The sequence below is a fragment of the Phascolarctos cinereus genome, unplaced genomic scaffold, assembly GCF_003287225.1.
Source record: "Phascolarctos cinereus isolate Bilbo 61053 unplaced genomic scaffold, phaCin_HiC Scaffold_5;HRSCAF=322, whole genome shotgun sequence".
Taxonomy (NCBI): domain Eukaryota; kingdom Metazoa; phylum Chordata; class Mammalia; order Diprotodontia; family Phascolarctidae; genus Phascolarctos; species Phascolarctos cinereus.
In genome coordinates, this window is record NW_027555958.1 from 294066813 (window position 1) to 294088225 (window position 21413).

Genomic DNA, 21413 nt, shown 5'->3' on the forward strand with positions numbered 1-21413 from the left:
CTCGACCTCTGCAAGCATTGTCCGGAAATAACGCCCATTTCTGATAGGACACGTCCTCACCAATCACTGCTCCCAGGAGGCGGAGCGACTCGGAGGGGGCGGGCGATTGGACTCTCCTCGCAAGTTGGGGTTTGCTTAGGGCCCCGCCCCGAAAGTCAATAGTCGAGTGGAACGCGTGGAAGGAGCCTCGAGCGGCGAGTGTAGGTGGAGAGGCGGGGCCCGAGGCCGAGGTCGGAGCCTGGGGGCGGGGCGGGGCGGGTGCCCAGAGCCGTCAAGTGAGGGGATCGGAGCCGAGCAACAGCGGCGACGGCGGCAGCGGAAGAAGACGAGAGCGCGGCGCTGGGGGCCGGCAGGTAGGCGGGCAGGCTGGCGCGCGGACTCCGGGGCAGGGAGAGTCGGGGCCCCTCGGCGTCGGGGCGTGGATCTCCGCCGGAGCCCCGGGCCCTCTTCGTGGATCCTGGGCAGCGAGGCCCTCCTGGCTGCCTGCCCCACGCCCCGGCGCCCGCGCCCCGGCCCGTCCCTCAGCCCCGGGGTCCACATCTGGCGGGGGGACCTGCCCTTCTCCGCCCGGGGCCACCCCCCCACCGCCTCCTGGGCCTCCTCGGACGGAGACTCGGCTCCCTAAGCGGGTGCCCGCAGACGTGCTTTAGCCTCCTGTAGAACCCGGCGCTGCCGCCCAGCGACTTGGCCGGGGAACGTGGACAAACCCCCTCCGCCGCTCAGAGCCCGCCAGGTCACCCTCCTCCGTAAACCGAGGTGGGTCACCTTCCTTCGTAAAGCGAGGCGGGTGAGTTCCTGGCTGTCCAAGAGCCCACCTTCCATTCCAGCCCTGACATTCTTTGGCCCTCAGAAGAAACGTTCTTGTCTAAAAGCCCACGCGTGTCACTCCCCCTAGCATCCTCCCTCCATAAGCTCGATCCATCCAGGGACCCTGGTACTGGAGCCTCGAAAGCCCACTTAGGAAAGCTTTGCGGATTCTTCATCCTTCTATCCGGCCGAGGATCTCTTTACCGTATGCTCGGTCGGGATGGAGTGATTCCCTTCACGTCTTGGAATTAGGACGGGGGTATCCCTCTCCCAGTTCCCAAATCGAGTGGCTACAGTGTTAGTACTAAGTTAGAGACGTTCTTGTCCCGGGGTAGAGATTCCTGGTCTTCTAGGCATCCCTAATGCTCAAAACTTGAGAAAAGTGCTTCTCCCAACGGTAGTTAAAAGAATACTCTCAAGCCTAAGTAGGCAAAGGAATAAGAAGAGGGAGGGGACAAATGGAGGGAAGGAAAAGAAATAAGAACTTTCAAAACGGTAATATGTTTCTTGCTAAAATGTAAACAAAGAATTCAGTTCTATTAAGCTTTCATTAAGTGCCTGCTGCGGGTCAGACCCTGGACTAGGCCCTGGGGATACGAGGAAGATCAAGAAAGCTTGTAAAACATCCTGTAAAACATTCACAACTTGTGTAAACGCAAATGAAATTTAATGTGGTAGAGAGTAGAGGGCCGGTAGAGCCATCTAGACTGTCACTTTAATGATTATTTCAGTAGAGATTCACAACCTCTTGTCTAGAACTAGGTCTTTCAGAAAAACTTGAAGGAGGTAAAACTTTACATTTGAATATTGCTCTATTTCTTCTACTCTTATTATAAACTTTGTAAGGGCAGGGACATTATTTTAATAATTTTCATCATATTGGTTTTTATTATATGTTATTTTGAAGGTGACATAAGCCTACAAAGTGCTTTGCATTTTAATTCAACAAGCATTTATTAATCACTTATCATACAAGGAACTGTGCTAGACTGAGAATTCAAAAACAAAGATAGGTGGCCTCTGCCCTCAAAGAGCTTACATTGTACCCAGTAAGCCCTTTAATAAATGTCTGTGTTGAATTGAGCTTTTCTAAGCGTTTTCATGTGGATCTTATCTTGTCTTTACAACTTCTTTATAGGGAGAGTAAGACAAAGAAGACTGAACTTGCCTAAGGTGACACAGCTCATTACTGGCAGAGATAAGATTCTAGAGTACAGGTCTCTTCACTCCCAGTTCCAAGATCCAACAACTGCATACAGTCTTGTGGATTTAAAATCTTGGAGTGGAAGAAGAAATGTTTGATTTGGAAATGGGAAATCTTAGCATTAAACCCAACATATACTATATTGTCAGTCATCAAGCACCTACTATGTGCCAGGAATCACCTGTGCACATTTAAAAAGTGATGGTTGCCTTAACTGAAATGGATTTATTGTTGGTGGGTTGTTTTGTTTCCCAGAAATCTTACTTTCTCATTTGTTTTTTTAGTTGACTTTAGTTCAGCAAACCCCAATTCAGGGGTTCTTTTTTGTGTCATCGACCTCTTTGAGCAACCTGGTGAAACCTCGGGACCCCCCCTCTCAGAATAATGTTTATAAATGCATAGAATAAAATACGTAAGATTACAGTTAAAAAATTTTTTTAAAAGTTCACAGACCCCTGCATTAGAACCCCTTCTTCTAATGTATGGATCAGCCCATATTATTTTTATCTCAAAGGGGACAGTTCTTGAAGAGTTCTCAAAACATAATGGATTGTAATTTACTTTTTAAAATAAGTGTACTTTAAATTTTAAAAATAAGTGCATTAGGTTGTTCTTTCAGGAAAAAAGTGTTAAAAGACTGGAGAGCTCTACATACTCTTGGTCACACAGCTAAACAGGGTTTTAGTTTGAAGCAGCAATTCCGAAGGATTTTTTAAGCCTTCAAAAAGAAGGTAAAAGTGTTTAGTAGTGTTGCCACAGCCCCCAAAACCTTCCAGATTAGTCTTCCTGTTAATAAAAATGTTTGGTTGAGCCCATTCCCTTCACCAGATGGAGGTTTGGTTCCTCATTTTGAGTCTTATTTGAGAAGCTGTTTTGTGATCTGCCTGGAGTGGTGTGTGTCATTGGTTGCTGAGAAGAGAAGCTGTCTTTATTAGTTATCTGCCTCACTCCCACTGACTCTAGTTTTAGATGAATGATGAAAGTGCCACACTGGGCAGAACCATACTTTTCTTCCTTTATTCCTTGGTAGAACTAAAGGAGTCATGAGACTTCATTGAGGGGTGTTTTTGCTTGATCTTGACATAGGTGTGGTGGGTTCTATCACTTTGATTTGTTAAGTTACTTTAATTTTTTTTTTCCTGTTTTGTAGTGGCACAGTTACTTTTAGCAGATCTTTGTTAGCAGGCCTACTTGCTTTGATGAAGTTGACATGGTTTTTTGAGGAAAACTTTCAGCTTCTTTAATCCAAATTCATATCTAAAGAAAATTTAAAAATCATTTAGTCATCTAGATGGCATATAGGCAGCATTTGTCTAGCAATAGCTCTATCATTTCAAAGCTGATTTATTTTTCCTGGCAAAAGGTTAAAATGCAACTAAAATTCTGCTTTCATGATTAATAAGTCACTACCGCAGTTGTTTCTGATGCTTCCTGTTTGCTTCATTTTAATATTTCAGTTAAACTGAAAACATCTGAGCATTATGGGCACTTTCGATGGTAGCAGTGTGAAATTGATGGGGTATATTACCAAAAAAAAGTCCATGACACCCGTCCTGGGAACTCTTAAGAAAAGTTACTTAGCCCTTTGTGTCCATAGAGATAAGGGGGGATGAAGGTATCCCTGTGTCTTAGGATGATCATTTAAAATAATACTCTTGTTAAAGTCTTAAATTTACATAAAAGCACTGATCAAAAAGTAGAAACCAGTAGATTAGAAAATGATAGGCCAGGGACAGCTAGGTGGTGTAGTGGATAGAGTCCGTCTTGGAGTAAGGAGGACTCTAGTTCAAATCCAGCCTCAGACATTTGACACTGTGTGGCCATGGGCAAGTCATTTAACACTGATTGCCTCACCAAAAAAAAAAAAAGGAAAGAAAATGATAGACCAAGTGATCAGCAAATTGTGGAAAGAAAATTTCAGTTCAACTGAGCCTCCATTGTGTGTTTTCCATTCTCTATTTTAGATTTTTCTTGTTAATGCCAAGATAAATATTTTAATGCCCTATATTTTCCTTCCTTATATTCTATCTAGTTCAGAGGGTTTTTCCTCACTTGTAGTATAAGGGAGTTGGACTAGAAGGTTTTAAACGTGTTCCTTCCAGTGCTGCCAACATTTTATGGTTCACCTTTTTCCTTTTATTTTTCTTCTTTTGACATCCTTAGCCTCTTAATAAAAATAACACCATAAAATTACACAGCACCAAAGAGTTAAAACAATTTGTATTCATATCATTAATTTTGACAGTAGCCTTTTTATTATTTTTATTTTTCAAGAAATGAGTATTTTTATAATTAATCTATCTTTCCTACTATTTCCCTCCCTCACTGAGCAAATTTTTTAAAAATCCCTCAGTACATATCTACATAGTCTGGCAAAGTAAATTCCCATATTAGCCATGTCCAAAAATGTATGTCTTTCTCTTCATTTTTAAGTTCATCACCTCTCTGTCAGGAGGTAAGCTGTGTGTTTCATTTTCATTCTTTTGGATTCTTAGTTTATTATTGCATTGATCAGAGTTTTAAAGTCTTTCAAAGTTGTTTTTCTCTAATGTTATCGTTGTATAATTTGTTCTAATTCTGCTCACTTCACTCCTCATCAGTTCATAAAGATCTTCCCAATTTCTTATGACACAATAATATTCCATTACATTCATGTACCATGATTTGTTTAGCCATTTCCCACTATGAGGACAACCGCTTAGTTTCCACATTGGGGCTATCACAGTTGCCTTTTGAAATAGGAAGACAACAAGGATTTACCTTTGTTTTGCAGATAGGAAAAAAATGAGGAACAGAAGATCTAAGTAATTTGGATAAGGTCCCATGGGATGTTAGTAGCATGGCCAAAATTAAACCCCACATTTCCGGATTCCAAATTTAGTGCTTTTTCTACTAATCTACGCATAGTATAGGAAAGATTTCTCTCAACCTGTCAACTTTGGTCCTTATTAAAGCAGAATATTTGCTTTTATTTAAGTACCTGGCACATTAGGATAGAAGGTTAGTAATGCTTACCACTTTATATTTGAATAGTCACAATACGCTTTCACATGAATAACAGCTTTATTTCCTTCTCATAAGTGTTGGAAGATAAGAGCTTAGGATTTAGAGTAGGAAGGGACCTGAGAGAGCAATTAGTCCAACCCCCTCATTTTACAGATGCTTGAATTAAAGACAAAATAATGTATATCTGTTGCCAGGAAAATAGGACTTTGCATCCCTTATTTTGTAAATCAGAAAAAATATTGGTTTTTTTCCCCCAGCTTATTAACATTTTTTTTTAGATAGAGGAAGCTAATTTATCCCTAATTTTGAGTCTGAAAGCTACGGAGGTATAAATGACCAGTATTTGATCTTATCTTCAAGGCACCTAGGGGTAGGAGGGAAATATCCTGAGGACCCTAGATACTAGGTCTCTTCCAGCTCAAAATTTTTGAATCCCTGTAGGTGGTGATGGATGGACACAATCCGTGTTTCCCTTTGAAGAAAAATTATTTCAGTTTTGAATTAGTTTAAATGTTCTTTTAAAAAACATGAAATGAAAATACTGGGGTTTAACCCAACCGATGTTCCCATTAAATAACATTTTGTTTTCTGTTGGGGAAGCTTTATTGATGACTGACAGTCATTTCCAAAGTGAACCTAGTTTTTAGAAAAAATAGATCACCGGATGTTGAGTTCTGTGTTGCACTCAGTTCAGATGAAAATGAAACCTTTACCTCTGGAGCCAGAGCTCCCAGACTTGACTGAGTTTTAGATAATAGAGTGAACTCGCCCTCAGCCAAAGATCTGATTTATTTCACAGACTGAACTTGGTAGAAGCCTTAGTCATATTCCAGGCATCTTTGCTTAGGTGAGCATATTACTTTCTCTGGAAGGTGAGTCATCTCTGCAGGGGTGTAGGTGACAGGCTGCTCCCCAGCCCAGTTGTAGAGAAAGGCTGAGCAGCCCTTGTTTGTTACTGAGTGAGGCATCGTGCCTGGGACCAGACATTCCTGCCTTGGGAGCAGGGGGTAGGGAAGCAGTGAAGCTGCTTTTTAAGCTCAGTGTGTTGAAGTCTAGGGACACTTATCAGCTGGAGTCATTTCCTCTCCTGAACAGGGCCACCTTGAAGGTAGGAAATGGCCAGCTTGCAGGTGATAGCTTTGAGAGGCAGGAGGAGAGCTTTGGCCCAAGGGATCTGGGAAAAAACCCTGGAGCAAACAGCCTTTGTTTGACAGATCTTGGGAAGCTGTTTTCTGCCTTTTTACTCTTTTCCCCATTTGAGCAGGAGACCGGGAATAGATAGCTTCGATGAAGGAAAGGACTGACTTTAGACTCTTGATATACATATATCCAAGGCTTTGGATATCAAATTTATTGCCCTAGTTGCTAGACTGGCTTCTTTCACTGTCATTTTGTGGAAAAAGAAGCAGCAGGGGGAACTCCTGAGCTAGGCTTTTATCCTAGTTTACACATTCTAGATTGTTAGCCAAGTTATTTGTTGAGAGGTAGTGTGGTGCAAGTGTTTTTTCTACTATAGGAGGAATTAGAAGAACAGTTTTCGAGTCTCAGCTCCTAACTAGCCATGTGACCTTAGGGAAGTTGCCTAATCTCTCTATACCTCTCTTCACCTATTTCCTCTTCTGTCAGTTCGGTATAATACTATTTGTACTACCTACTTAATAGAGCTGTTTTTAAGGATCAAAATGAGATATTCTATATGAAAGTGATTTTTAAACCGTAAAACCCTATACAAACAGTAAGGTATTATTGTCTGTGGTGGTTGTGCAGTTAGATATAGTCTTCCCTAGGGTGCTCAGATCTTTAGTATCTAGAGCAATAAATAGTTTAGCTCTCAGGCCTGTTGACAGACTTTCTGCCTTATAAATCAAACCTATTTCTGTGAATACTTCCAAATCGAATTGTTTATTAGTATTAATGAGCTATATCCAAATACCATCACTACAAGGTTATTTGGTACTGTGGGAAAGAGTAGTGACTTTACTAGTATAAGGAACAGTGGTGAAGAAACTCCCTCTATGGTACAGATCTTAGCAAATTAGAGATCTCAGTGCCCGGAGCACTAAGGTTAAGTGACTGCCTAAGAATTACCCAGGAAGTATGTGAAAGAGGCAGGAGGTGAATTTAGGTCTTCTTGCTGGACACTTCTGTCTATCTACTGCAATACAAGTTATTGTTAATAATTTGCAAATTTGGATTACGGCTAGCCCTATTTCTTTAATGCAGTATAGTTCTCAGTGTAGTCAAATATAGTGTAGTCAAATACAGATCTGCCATACCACTGAAAAATGCCATACATACATACATATATATATACACACACACACATACACACACATAGGGCACATGGTGAGTTACTATGAAGGAATGATATCTAAAAAATAAAATTAAAGGTGAGAGAGGATTATACTGGAAGAAAGAGAAAGGGAGAGGTAGAATGGGGTAAATTATCTCACATAAAACAGATAAGAAAAAGCTTTTACAGTGTGGGGGAAGAGGGAGGAGGTGAGAGGGAATGAATGAATCTTACTCTCATCGGATCTGGCTTAAGGAGGAAATAACTTATGCACCCAATTGGGTATGGAAATCTATTTTACCCTACAGGAAAATAGAGGGGAAGGGGATAAAAGAGAATGGGATGATAGAAAGGAGGGCAAATTGGAGGAGAGGGTCATCAGAAGCAAACATTTTTGAGGAGGGACAGGGGGCAGGAGAGATGGAGGGAAATATAGTTAGTTTTTTTTCACAACATGACTATTATAGAAGTGTTTTGCATGACTACACATGTATAACCTTTATTGAGTTGCTTGCCTTCTCAATGAGGGTGGGTGGGGAGGGAGGAAGGGAGAGAATTTGGAACCCAAAGTTTTAAAAACAAATGTTAAAAATTATTTTACATGCAACTGGGAAATAAGATATACAAGCAATGGTGTATAGAAATCTGTCCTGCCCAATAGGAAAATAGAAAGGGAAAGGGATAAGAAGGGGTGCTAGAAGGGAGGGAAAGAGGTATTCAGAATGCTCGAAGTCTTGGTGTGGGGGGAGGGGAGAGATGGAGAGAAAATTTAGAACTCAAAATCTTGTGGCAGTGAATGTTGAAAACTAAAAATAAATAGCTCATTAAAAAAGAGAAAAATACCATATTAAATTTTTAAAAATATTTCATTATAAATGTAATCACAAGCAAACAAATTAAATAAGGAATAAAATCATATACAAAACCATAAGTGCCAGTTTACAGTTGGCTAAAAGAAGAGACAAAATAATGGTAACTTCTGAGATTTTATATCCTTTTCCAAAATCTTTTGTCTATATCAGATTTTGTTGCTGTTATTAAAAGTATATTTTATTCATAGGACCATAGAATTAGAGTTGGAAGGGACATTAGAAGTTATCTAGTATAACCGCAGTTTATAGATAAGGAAACGAAGGTCCACAGGGTTTAAATAATTTGCCTGAGATCACATGGGTACTAAATGGCTGACTTTGGATTTGAACCCAAGCCTCTTATCCTAAATCCAATGCTTTTTCAATTTCTTTATCTAGATATATTGTCATCTAGTGTGACCACCTTATTTTAAAGATGGAAACTGAGGCACAGAATGGTTAGAAGCCACTTTCTTATAGAGTTAGTATCTGTTGTTTATTTTTAGAAGGCTGCTCCCGCCATAACACTTCACTCATCCTGATCTAAATCACTAATAGTCTTTTCCCAAGCTCTATAAGTGTAGGGCGGAGTCCATGCAACAGCTGTTCTAGGCACAGAAAGCAAACTGAAGACTCTTTATTTGACCCCTGTTTGTACTATCAGGGCCTTGTAATTACAAGAAAGACAAGCTTGATAAGAAAATATAAACCTGGATAGTATTACACAAAAGTCTCAAAGGTTGCTGACATTTTAGAGAAGCACTTTAGTGGATAGAAATTTGCAGCCAGAAAGACCTGAGGGTTCCATTACTGTCTCAGACACTTCCTAGCAATGTGACCCTAGACAAGTCAATTAATATCTCTTAGTTTTAGTTTTGGTGTTTGTAAAATGAGGAGATTGGACTTCATGACCCCTAAGGTCTCTTCCAGCTCTAAAGCTATGACTATATGATCTTTTTAAGGCTCTCTTAAAAGTACCCAGTATTGTGCCTTCCATATAGTAGACATTCTGTAAATATTTGTTAATTGATTTCTGTCCCCAAAATTACAAATCCATCAACCATTGAGAGACAAAATTCCTGAGCTTACTACCCCATAAAGTGGGGAATGGGAGAGTGGCACGGTGTGTGTTACCTAATGCTTAGCCCTCAGTGAGAGGAATCAGGAGTTGGATTCTTTCCCCGTCCAGAAACTGGTCAATGGGTGACAGATTAAAGTCTCAGTTTTTGTAAAGAAGAATCTTGCTTGTTTGCAAAATAATGTAATCTTTGGATGTAGGCCCCTTTTGAGTGCAGAGTACTATTGTATCTATGAGGAGCCACCCACTTTCCTGCTAAAGTTTCCTTTTTTCTAGGCCAAGTCTTTGTCTAATGTGTTGTAATCAGGAATTGCTGAAAGGCTTATGAGGAAACGAGGGCTGATCCAGACCTAAGTCTATAGTATGAATGATGGTGATTCCTGGGCTGAGGAAATGGGAATACTTTGGGGTAGGATGTTATTTTGGTGAACTGGGCCATATGAAGACATTATCAAACAACCTAGGCTGATGGAATTTGGCTAGTCATGCTCTGAGAGAAAGAATTAAAGTCACAGAGCTAAGTGCATGCCAAGAAATGTACACAGTTCTGATCCCACATGTCTTTTACAATGTCTGATGGAGAGGTAGCCTTGCTCCTCACCAAGGCCAAACACTCTACATGCACCTTTGACCTCATCCCTTAGTATTATCTCTCCAACAGGCTGACCCAGCTATCATTCCCCTCACGAATATTCAATCTCTCCTTTTCTCCTTGGCCCTTCCCTGCTGTCTACAAGCATCCAGTGCTCTCCTATCCTCAGAAAGCATTTACCGGATTTTACCATTCATGCTGTTGTTCTATATATCCTTCCTTTCTTAGTCAAACTTCTTAAAAGAAAAAAAAAAGAAAAAAACTATAGTCAGTGCCTCAACTTCCTCTCAACTCTCTTCTTAACCCCAGCAGTCTTGTTTTTGACTTCATCACTCTAGTGAAATTATCCTCCCTAAAGTTACTGGTGCTCTACTAACCACCAAATCAAATGCCCTCATCTCAAACCTCATCTTCCTTGATCTTTTTGCAAGGTTCATTCACACTGTTGGCCACTTTGACCTCCTGGATACTCTCACCTCTTAGATTTCAGGACACTGCTTTCTCTTAGTTCTTCTCCTACATGTCTGGCTGCTTCTTCTCCAGCTTCTTTGCTGACTCGTCTTCCACTTTGTACCCACTAACGTGAGCGACCCCAAGGCTCTGTCTTGAACACTTACGTTTTCTCTGTTCTCTTTCTTTTGGTGGCCCCATAAGCTCTATGGGTTCAATTATCACCTCTATGCAGATGATTCACATAGCTATTTATCCAGCCTTCCCCTGAGCTCTAGGACCATATCACCAACTGGCTATTGGACAAACCAGTCCAAAGGCATCTCAAACACATGTCTAAGACAGAACTCATTAATATCTCCCCCAGACTCACTTCTCTTCCTTCCTGGGTATCACCATCCTTCAAGAATATGCATGCTCATAGCTCAGGTGACATCTTTGACTCCTCCCTCTCACTCACCCCACATATCCAGTCAGTCTCCAATATGTCCTTTCTATCTCTACAACATCTTTCTCATAGGTCCCCTTCTCTCCACTCATATAGCCAACACCCTTGTTCAAGTCCTCATCACCTCTCACCCGGGCTCATAAAATAGCTTCCTATTTGGCCTCCCTGCCTCAATTGCTTCCCCTCTCTGATCAGTCCTTCACTCGTCTGGCAAAGTTTTTTCCTAAAGTACAGGTCTGATCATGTCACAATCCTCACCCCTTCATACACATTCAACAAACTCCAGAGGCTCCCTTTTGGTCCCAAATCAAAACTCTTCTGTTTAACATTTGAAACTCTATAACCTGGCCCTCGTCTGCCTTTTCAGTCATCTTACTTTACTATCCTCCTCAAACTCTATGTTCCAGTCCCTCTGACTTATGCTGTTTTGGACATACAAAAGCTCTGCCTTCTGTGGTGCCACTAGCTGTCCCCCAGGCCCACAGCTCTACCAACAGTACATTAATATACCTGTTTTCCCACAGCCCCTCCAGCATTTGTCATTTTCCTTTTTTTATCACATTACCCAATTTGATTGGTATGAGGTAGTACCTCAGAATTATTTTAATTGGCATTTCCATAATTTTTAATGACTTATAGCAGAGGTGTCAAACTCTTACCTACTTGCAAACTCCCAAGTCCTGTGGGAACAAATTTGAAATGTAATTGGGAAATGTTTAACAAAATGAACAAAAATACAGCACAACATAGAAAATGTTAGTTTGTGGTTTTCTGCATTTCTATTTGAGTTTGGCATTGCTGATTTCTAGCGTTTTTTCATATGGCTAATGATAGCTTGGGTTCCCTCCCCCCCCCCAAACTGCCTATTCATATCCTTTGGCTATTTATCAATTGAAGAACGGTTATAATTCTTATAAATTTAACTCGGTGACGAGCCCTTTACGAGAGAAACTTGCTTCATGAAGATGTTTGAATGCTAAAATCTTTACTTTGTCTTTCATCTGGGCTATCATCTATTGGTTAGCACTTTAGGGGAATGACAAGTATCAATAAGAGGCTACTGGATTGAAGCTGAAGAATGGGGGGGGGGGGACTTCATGACCTATACTAAGTTATTTTGATGAAAATTAAGTTTTAAGACAACAGTGGGCGGGGGGGGTGTCATAGAGACCCATGAATGATCCAAAATGGTATTTTTTATATTCCATGTGAGCTGGTAACAGGTAGCACAGAAATACTCAGTTCAAGTACAAGACGTACATCTAAGGTTTCTTTTTTTCCTTCCCAAATAATATGTGAGAGGATGGGGTATTAGGATGATTTGTGATTTATCCACCCTTTGCCAAAGAATAGTTGGTTGCCAATATCTTCTGAGAATGGTTATTGCCAGACTTCAAGACTGATCCCCTTTCCCATTTTTCCTCTCCTCCAGCCATGATGCAAGGGGATATGTGGGGAAATGAATAGATGTCTGTGGAGAATTTTGTTCTTTCATGTAAAGTGGTTTTTCAGATACTCCCTTGCTTCCCAAGCTAGAATCTTGATCATTATGGTATTTATATTTGGGCCAGTTATCTGAAAGTCAAAATAAGGCAGTTTCTTAAAGTAGACTACAGCAAAAGTTAAGCTATATTTTAAGGGTTGGAGCCTGGGCTCTTCCATTTCTGCCATATGTTGGAAATCTGTGGAAAAGTTGTTTGCTTTCAGTATTTATTTGAAAGTTCCTCAAATGAGTTCTTTACTCCCAGAACTAGTCACCAATGTATACAATTCCTTAGAAGCATCTTTCTTCACAGTGACAATGAGCCCATCTTCTTTAACCCATTCTTGTAGCAGTTGAATCCTGCTTTAGGAAAATCCTTGTATATGGGAGGGAATCCAGACTTACAAAATGGATAAAATGGGGTGGGGGGTGCATGTGTGTGTGATGATTTGCCCTATAAATGTATTTTCCATAGTTTAATGAACTTTTAAATTCCTAGAGTCTAATCAGAAAATTCAAATAAGAATATTCACAATAAGAAAACTTATGTTCAATATACTCTTATATCCAATTCTTTAGAAATTGGTCATCCAGTTACATTAAAGTTAAGCAGAGTGATAGTTTAATAACCAGAACACCTCCTTTCTCCAATACATATGTATTAAAGGCATTTTTCTATATTCTTTTAGAAAGCATCTCCCCTAATATGTTGAAATATGATCAAATTTTTAAAATATTCATTTTGACTTATACATAACTTTTGAGGAACACATCTATTCTTGAGGCTGCTTTCTTTAGTAATCTACATTGTATTCTCCATTTCCAGTGATCCCTAAGGAATTGTAGAGTTACCTTTCTGATTCCTAATGCAGTAGTAAATAAAAGAAGTTGAGGACTAGAATGAAAATATCATCATAGTTCTCTAATACCCTTCAATCAAATCACAGAATATGTGGCCAGAGAGTACTGGCCTCATTTGTAAGGACATTTTTGAGGCATAGAAGAGAAGTGAAACCCTATGTCACCTAATAATAATGACTGAGATTGGACCTGGAGTTAGAAAGACTTAAGTTGAAATGTGGTTTCAGACACTTACTAGCTGTGTAACTCTGGGCCAGTCCCTTAACTTCTGCCTCAGTTTACTGACCTGGGTGGTAGCTGTTAACAGGAGCAAACTAAACAAGAGGTTTTTAACCTTTTTTGTGTGTGTAATGGTCCTGTTTTGAGGTCTGGTGAAGCTTGTGGACCCCTTCTCAGAAAAAATATTTTTATAAAATTAAAATATATAGGATTGTTAGTGAAAATGAAGATGTCATTTTCCCCTTGTCCGTAGACAACTCCCCCCACAAGAACCCTGGGGCTAAGGAATATAGGCTATCAGAACCTCTAAGAGTTAACCTAGCAAAGTCCTGACAAGAGTCCTTGTTCTATGCTGCCGTTTTGAAGTTTCTTAAAATAAACTCGAGTTTGGTCTTTCTGGTCATAGACCAGATGAGCGTGCTCTTTAGGCCATAACTCTTAACTGTGTTGCTTCCCCTTGGGCCATTCCCCACACTTCTCTCTAATAGGCTTTAAGGGCTTGTACCAACTTCTGCATTCTGGCATCCAAGGTTTACTTCTGTTCACTTGTGCACATGCTGCACATGCGCGTACACACAAGGCACCAGAATATTAAAACGATCCAAAGCTCTTCGCTGCCCTCTTTCCATTCTTCACCATGGGGAAGCCAAGGTTCCAGCCCCAGACCTGTTCATTTAGTCCAGTGGCAATCATTTATTAAGCACCTACCATGTTCTGAGGCCATGTACTACTTCTGAAGCCTATACCGAAAAAGACAGTAGAGTGGTTATTAAATCACTTGTTATTAAACTCTCCTGCCTTTGTATTCAAAAGGTTCAAACAAATCCAGCCCACAGTGTTCTCTCTCCGCTCTGAACTCCTATATTGGCATTTATCATTTGTACTAATTAGTATGTAGCACCAGTAAGTGGAAGTTCCCAGAAGGCAAACTTTGGCTCAGAATAAGGAGGAGCTTTTTAAACAATTAAACCAGTCCAACAATATCATGATCATAACAACTGATAATGCTTTAAAGTTTGCTGAGTGCTTTTGTTTGATTCTCAAAACAACAACCCTTTGTGAGGTAGGTACTATTGATATTGTCCCCATTTTACAGATATGGAAACAGACTGAGAGTAGTCAAATCATTTGCCAGTGGTCAGATACTCGGAAGTAGATTGGCTATCCAAGTCTCTCCTTTGAGTTCAGCACTCCTACCAGTGCATGGTGCTGCCTCTGCTGAAGAAGAGATGGCCAGTGACCTTTCCACCAGAGGCTGGTGACCTTTCCCTTGCTAGACTGTGGATAATCATGTATCAGATCCTATAGAAAAGTGTGTTGAATAGAAAGCAGCAGTTGTAATAGTAGAAGGTCTGAGTTCCAATTGGGCAATTCATTCAACCTCTCACGGCTTTGGTTTCGCCTCTTGTAAAAGGAAGGGATTGAACTAGACAATTGCTAGTCTCTTTGCACTCTGTGATCTCTTACAGCCTGTACCACATCTTTCCAAAGAAACTGTAAATTCCTCAAGGGAAAGAATTATGTTTTGTATGTTATGTTTCCTATAGCAGTTAGCACTGAAACTCAAGAAGAGTCAGGTGTTGAAGGAATACTTGTGGGTTTATGGCTGTTGGCTGCTACCTCAGGCCCCAGAAAAGGGAGGAGAGAATGTAAAGGGAAGGAAGTATGTCTCAAACAGCTGTAGATTTTATAAAGAAGTAGGGAAAGGCCAGCCAGAAAAAAACTTGCTTGGCTAGGATTTCCTGGAGTAGGCCTGGCCCTCTGTATACCCAGCCTTTCACAGGCTTTCCCTGCCCTCTCTGCCCCGCCCCCCCACCAGCTTCATAGCTGCCAAGTTTCTCTCTGGTCCACAGGGTTACTCAGTTGCCTCCAAACATTTTTCACAAGAGGCTCTCAAGCAGGACTGTTAACCAGAAGTCGGTCCTTGTTGCCTATAAATAGAAGTAGGAAGCCTTGGCCACAGAAGTTGAAAGACTGGCTGATGAAATTGATTTGAATTACCTACCCCCTTCCTGAGTCACAACTGATTAAATTCATAGTATGTGCCCCCCTTCCCCCGACAGAAAACATTTAAAGATTTGAAGCTGAAAGAGACCTTGCATGTTTTCTGCCTCAACTGAGGCCTTAAGGGGGAAGTGACTTCCCCACAGTCACAAGCAGCAAGTAGCATTCTTGGGAGTTTGCCCATTTTCCACTCTACCCCCATACCTCCAAGGCTTTGAGATAGGTAAAAATGGTAAAATGGTATGGGTGATGTCTTTTGATTCCTGTATAAATTGGATTTAAATGAGGCAGAGTTGCTCAAAGTTGTCCGCCTCACTCTCTCTTCCAGAGTCATCACAGTCCAGTGGCAGGACAGAGTCAAGACAACTGGTGATGGATGAGGTGGATAACCTTGGCATCTTTGATGTCTAAGCAAGCTTTAAGCAAGCTCCACAGCACCTGCTTCAGCTGCCTTTATGGCTGTTGGAACAAATTGTTTTCATCTGTCCATTCCACCAGGGGAAGTCTTCATGTGCTTGGAGTAGACACCCCCCTAACTTACCGACAGGTTTGAGATCTCTCAGTTACCCTCAACCTGGTTTAGCCCATCTGCCAAAATGGTTTACCGGGGTGTGGCCACTGTGCATGCTACAGCTTCTTAGAGAGAGAGGTGAGAGTTAGGTGGAACAGGTGGACACCAAAGGTGAAAAGCAGCCATGAAAGGGCTCTGCAGCCCTCACAACCAGTGGTACTAGTCTTCCCTGAACACACCCTACACCCCATGGAGTACATTTGCATGGTATCTCCTCTGTTAGCATATGGACTTCTTGAAGGCAAGAACAGTCTGCCTGCCTTTCTTTATATCCCTGTGTTTTAGCACAGTGCCTGGCACTCAATAAATGTCTGTTGACTGATTGAATATAATTTTTAAATACTTTTACATCTGCCGTCTCCTTGGATGAAAGCATGGCTGTATATGGCTAAATGCCCAGTGATGCACACAGTAGGTACTCTAGGAGCTCTTGAGTGAACTAGAGCACTTGAAAAAAGCCTGGTGGGAGAGAGAAGACTTGAGCTGTCCTTTGAAGAAATCAGTAGGGTGTAGGTAGAAGAGAGGGCAGGTGGGAAGGGCATAGAATAAGCAAAGGTGTTTGGACTCAGGAAGGATCCAGAATAAGCATGATTTATTTGGGGAACCGTGAGGGGACAACCAGTGCAAGGACATGGAGGTGGGAGATGGAGCATTGTGTGTGACAAACATCGATTGGGCCAGTGTAGCTGCATCACTGAATAGGTGGAAGGAGTAAAGTGTAAGACTGGAAAGGTAAGAAAGGACCAGGTCATAGAGAGCTTTAAATAGCAAAAAGTGGAGTTTATATTTAATCTTATAAGTAATAGTATCCTATACTTGAGACTGATTTTTTTAAATCCTAAACAATCCATTCTGTTTATCCTTGCTAGGTAAGTTTCCCCTCAGTGCCAGTATGTAAGCCTCCACCATGGTACATTCTTAGTTTTTTCCCCAAATGCACGTTTTTTAATGCTCTTTTATTTCTCCTCTGCAGCAGAGTCAAAGGGGAGGATTTTATTATTTGGTCCTACAGTTTGTCCTAGGGTCCACCTGGGTGGATCTGAGATTGTTTTCATTTAGCTCCCAGCATCTATCTCTCTTCTGTGACTGCCTACACAGATTGCACCATCTGGGTTCATTCTAGTTCAAGGTCATGGACTCCAACCTAGGTCTTTTGATTCCAAATCTAGCACTTTTATATAGTAGCATCAAGCTGTCTGTAGGTTTGCCACTCTGGCCTGAGCCCCAACTTCTAGTTCTGGCTCTGCCACTAAATATTTGTGTCTGTTATTGCCTTGTCACCTCTGTTTACTGATCTGTAAAATGAAGGGCTGGACAAGTGTTGCCTGAAGTCTCTTAAGTAACTCTGTGTTCCTTATGACAGGCAGACATACACATGCTAAACAGTTTGAGCCCAAGCAAGCATCAAGACCCTGTACTCTGGCAAAGGTGTGTGCAACCCAGGCCCCCTGTACCCTCACAGAGTCCCAGCATGCCACCATGGAGTTTTTATGTTTTTGAAGAGGAGGAAAAATAGCTATAATACTAAATTTAAATTAAAAACCCCTGAAGTAGGTTGCTGCTATCTGCTTCCCAAAAATCATTTCAGCTTTTCTTATCTTGCCATTGAGAATCCCTTTCTTAACTCCCTCCATTGATGAGCCAGAATTATAAATGGATTTGGTAGCAGTAGCAATACCTAGGCGCCAAACTTCACCTCCTGCCAGCATCAGGTGCCTTTGCCAGTCACATTTCTACTCAATAGTGGAGTTGTGGATCCAGTTATCTAGGGCCTAGGGAAGTAGGGGGTCACGACTTTGTTCCTTTTACCTATGTAACCATGAAAAGTAAGTCTGTTTTATGACCTCTGTCTTGAGCCTGCCTGTAATTGTTACACTTGTTGTGGATTAGCAAATATTTAATTAAGTGTTTACTAGGTGCTTTAGGTAGAGATCACCTCTGGTGGAAAAAGTTTAACAAGCCCTGCTTTAGATATTCAGAGTAGGAAAAGATCACCTTGATCCAGGGTAATTAGAGAAAGTTTCTTGAAAGGAGATTTCTTGGAAAATGGATGAGATTTGGTAAAGTGGAAATGATGGGGAGGGCAAGCAGTCAAAGTGGGAAGGCTCAGAGGGGCAGTAAAATATGGCGCTGGGAATTCTTTCTTGAAACAGAAGAGACTAGTCTGAGTGGAGCAAAGGGTTGGGGGTAAGGAGGAATGTGTGGTAGTGAGAAATAGGGTTGGAAAAATAGATTAGAATCTCTTGGCTTTGGGATTCTCTTTTCAACCACCTGTTTGTTTTTCTGGGTTAGGTCTTCTCTGTGCCAATCACTGCCTTCCCTCCCATATACTTGCCTTGCATAAGCCTTTGTAGCCTCAGTTTTTCATTCTTAGCAACCACAACCTGGCTTGTCCCAACGAAGCCTGGTGTCTAGGCAGGGTAGAAAGTCACAAGAAGCAGTACTGGAGTGAATTTGATTTAAAGCTAATTAATTATTAAGGAAGTTATCTCACTTCTGCTATTTTTCCCCACTATTAATTCAAAGTACAGATTTCCATTTCTAACTGAAATAATTACTAGAGGAATTTACATTGGTCTGTCCTGATCATTCAGTATCACTGTCAGCATTAAGAAGTCTTCATAGTGGTCCTATAAGATTACAGGGCTTTTTAAATCTCCATTTTACTTGTGGGGACACTGAGGCATATGGCATACTGAAGTAACTTGCTAAGATGATACTAAGACCAAATGGTGCTGAAATCCAAAAATCATATTGTCTTAGCATTGGGCATTGCTCCTATATGTCTCCATCTTGGTTGGTCACAATACATTCTTTAAAAAGGCTCAGTAAAGAGGCAGCTAGGTGGTGCCAGTGGATAGAGCCCCAGCCTTGGAGTCAGGAGGACCTGAGTTCAAATCCAGCCTCAGACACTTGACGCTAGCTGTGTGACCCTGGGCAAGTCACTTAATCCTGATTGCCTCATTAAAAAAAGGGGGGGGGAACCCGCAGTATAAGTGAGAGCCAATTTTTTAATGATTTAATATTTTATTTTTTCCCAATTACGTTTTAAAATAATTTTTAACATTCTTTAAAAAAACTTGAGTTCCAAATTCTCTCCCTTCCTCTCCTACCCTCCATTGAGAAGATAAGCAGTTTGATATAGGTTACACATATGTAGTCAAGTGAGAGCCAGTTTTGAAAATGAGGAAACTCGTTATTAACCCACTTAGGGGCTAAGAAATGAGGTAGATGACAAAGCTTCAACATTAGGCCACAGCCACTTTAGGCTAGGGGTTGTCGATTTGCCTGGCAGGGCAAGGAAGGCAAGGGCCATGTTTGTATTGTATCCCCTGCAGAACACCTACTATAGTGCTTAGCTTGAAGTGGACATGAAATATGTGTTAATAGAACAAGACCGGGTTGTGGTGGGCAGCACTTTAGACTGTGTTCAGTGAAAAGAGCTCATAGCATGCATGTCATTCGTGCCTTGCTGTGACTAGGCTGGCCTAGTTGGTAAGAGCTGTTAGACTTCAGGTGAAGTTAACTTTTGTGAACATTCAGGGGGAGAAGTAAATGGGGCAGCACCTTTCAGCCCGTTGGCATTCACCTTGGCATCCAGTGCCTCAGCCTGTTATAAAATGGTTGACTTAACAGGAGCATGATGATGAAAATGTTTGGTGATCCTCAATTCAGCAGGCCCCTGAGTTAACCACTGTTTATGTTTGGGTTTTCGTTCCCAGTAGGCCACTCTTAGGCAAAATCGTAAATGATCCTCCTATGCTATGTCAGGGATTGAGGGTTTAGGGGGCTTTTTGGTGGTGGTTGTTGTTGCTGATGTTTTAAACAGCTGGTTTTCCATGTTTGTCTTCAAGTTAATATGTATTTAGTCCCATCTCCTGTATCTCACTCTGCAAACTATGAGATCATCAGTCATCAACCAAAGAACTTTCATAGAATCATATACAATCCAGACCTAAAAGGGACCTTAGAGGTAATCTTGTTTTACGTATGAGAGGACTGAGGTCTAGAAAAGTAAAGTGACCAGAATCCTAGAGTTGGAGTTAGGAAGAAGTGAGTTCAAATCTAGTCTCAGACATTTATTAGCTGTGTGACCCTGGGCAAGTCACTTGATCTCTCCCAATTTCCTCATCTGTAAAATAGGGATGATAATAGCACTAACCTTACAAGAGTATTGTGAAGATAAAATAACATATGTATAGCATTTTGCAAACTTTAAAAGAGCTAAATAAACACTATTATTATTATTGTTATTTACCATCCCCTCAAAGGAGGCCTCCAGCAAGGTTAGGTCAAGCACTTGTTGGAGGTGTTGGAATTTGGGGTTTTGAGTTAGGTATGAGTTGGGCTAGGTGGCCTCGAAGGTCCCTTCCAGCTCTGTTGTAGCTTTCATGGACCAGATTCGTTCAGAAGGCCTGGATTCCCTGCAGGGCTCACTGCCTGCAGAGTAGCACTAAAAGATCTTGGCTTATGGGATCAGAAGAATCTTAGATCTGGAGTTGGAAGGCCCCTTACAGTCATCCATTATTTTATAGATAAGGAAACAAAAGCCAAGAGTAGGGAAGAGGCTGTCGAGCCAATGGTGAGACCCAGGTCCTCTCTGCATACGTAGTGGGTGTTTGATAAATATTTATTAAATTACTTATTGTAGGACTGCCCCAGTCACACCACACACACCCCCAAAAGTCCCCAGACAAACCTCCTATTGATCTACTTGGAGAAAGCAAAACTAGATTTATTCAAGAAGCATGGGGGACTACAGTATAGTGTGTGCCCATAAATACATGCTGGGGCCCTGAAGATGTTGAATAATCTAATTCCCCGTTCTATTACTCCTTGGTTTTCTTGGGAACGTGAGGAACACAGGGTAGGTTTGGGTGTAAGCAACTTCCTGTGGTCTCAGCTTTAATTTTTAATTTTATAGGGTTAATAGGAGAGCATAGGCATGGCCACACAATTGGTGAAGGTGTGTTTGGGAAACATGGGCAGGGCTGGGGAAAATTTTCCTGGCAGATGAGTTTTCAGGCTGTAGATTTTTTTTTCAGCCAACTTCAAGGCAGGAAGAGTAGGGTCATCCTAGGGCCACTAACTCCTTAGCTCCAAACTTCTGGGCTTCTGCCTTGCCACGTGGCTAGGATTATCAGAGAGGAGATCACTGTTTTTGTCCTTTGCCATTTCAACGGCATGATGGCTTCTAGATATCCAGGTAATTTTAGGAATAAAGTACTTGCAGATTCTGCATTCTCCCCAGCAGTCTCTTCTGCAATTGATCTGGGTTATAGCTTTTTTTTTTCCTTCGGCCTAACTCCCAATGCAGAAGTTTGGAGAGCTTAGGGAGGAGAGTGGGTGTTCACAGCTGTTGAGCAAAATTACACACAAGAATAGCTGAGTGAACTTGGAGGATAGTTCACCGAGTGCCTGAGTCACCGTCATGTGGCTGATGGAAGGCTCTGAAGCCAGCCACAGGGGATTGCTTTACAGCTTTCTGGCACTCATTGTGTTTCCCTGGGGAGGTGATACCTTAATACTGCTAGCCTGGTGTCCTT

General features: G+C 41.4%; 1 protein-coding gene across 5 annotated transcripts in view; it reads left to right on the forward strand.

The window, feature by feature from the left end:
* The first annotated feature begins 245 nt into the window (after positions 1-245).
* MAP3K14 (mitogen-activated protein kinase kinase kinase 14) overlaps positions 246-21413 on the forward strand; it is a 46198-nt gene continuing 25030 nt past the window's right edge. For 3 of the 5 annotated variants that reach the window (XR_002326598.2, XM_078155953.1, XM_020997449.2), the window contains exon 1: positions 254-756. The gene's annotated coding sequence lies outside the window, so the exon portion shown is untranslated. Of the gene's footprint in view, positions 788-21413 lie in introns of all 5 variants that reach the window. The other 2 variants (XM_020997452.2, XM_020997450.2) reach the window with 2 other exon arrangements.